Source organism: Penaeus monodon, chromosome 30 (genome assembly GCF_015228065.2).
Source record: "Penaeus monodon isolate SGIC_2016 chromosome 30, NSTDA_Pmon_1, whole genome shotgun sequence".
Lineage (NCBI taxonomy): Eukaryota > Metazoa > Arthropoda > Malacostraca > Decapoda > Penaeidae > Penaeus > Penaeus monodon.
In genome coordinates, this window is record NC_051415.1 from 2579713 (window position 1) to 2580177 (window position 465).

A 465-nucleotide genomic window follows, 5' to 3' on the forward strand; every position below is an offset into this window, starting at 1 on the left:
TGGCGCCCCAAGTCCAACCATTTACAGACCTCCCCCTTCCCCCTTGGACCTTAACCCTGTACATACCCCTTTACACCCTTTCCCCTTCTAACACCCCTATCACATTCCCCTCCTCCCTCTTTACATCCTTTTCCCGTAAAACACTCACCCCCCCTCCCATCCCCCCGTCACACCCCCACCCTTTCCCCCATACCCATTACCCTTCCACCTCCCCCCCCATCCTCTCCCCACTCCTTCCCCATCCCTCCCTTTTCCCGCTCCTCCACCCCTTCAGCCCCCTCGCCCTCCCCCTTCCCCTCCCGCCAGCGCAGCAGGTGACAGGGAAGAGGCAGGACAACTTCGTTAATTTATGCAAGGGAATCGCCGGGAAGAGAATCTCATTAGGAGATAAAAGTCTCGGCTCGATACGGCGTGGGAATCTGGCGCGGTGCGGGGGGGGGGGGGGTCGATGCTCGCTGTTGGGTG

The 465-nt window shown here is 60.2% G+C and overlaps 1 protein-coding gene across 1 annotated transcript in view; it reads right to left on the reverse strand.

Annotated features, from left to right (window-relative positions):
* Positions 1–465, reverse strand: part of LOC119592453 (neuronal PAS domain-containing protein 4-like) — a gene marked incomplete at its 3' end in the record, with an annotated part of 98034 nt that overhangs the window by 34649 nt on the left and 62920 nt on the right.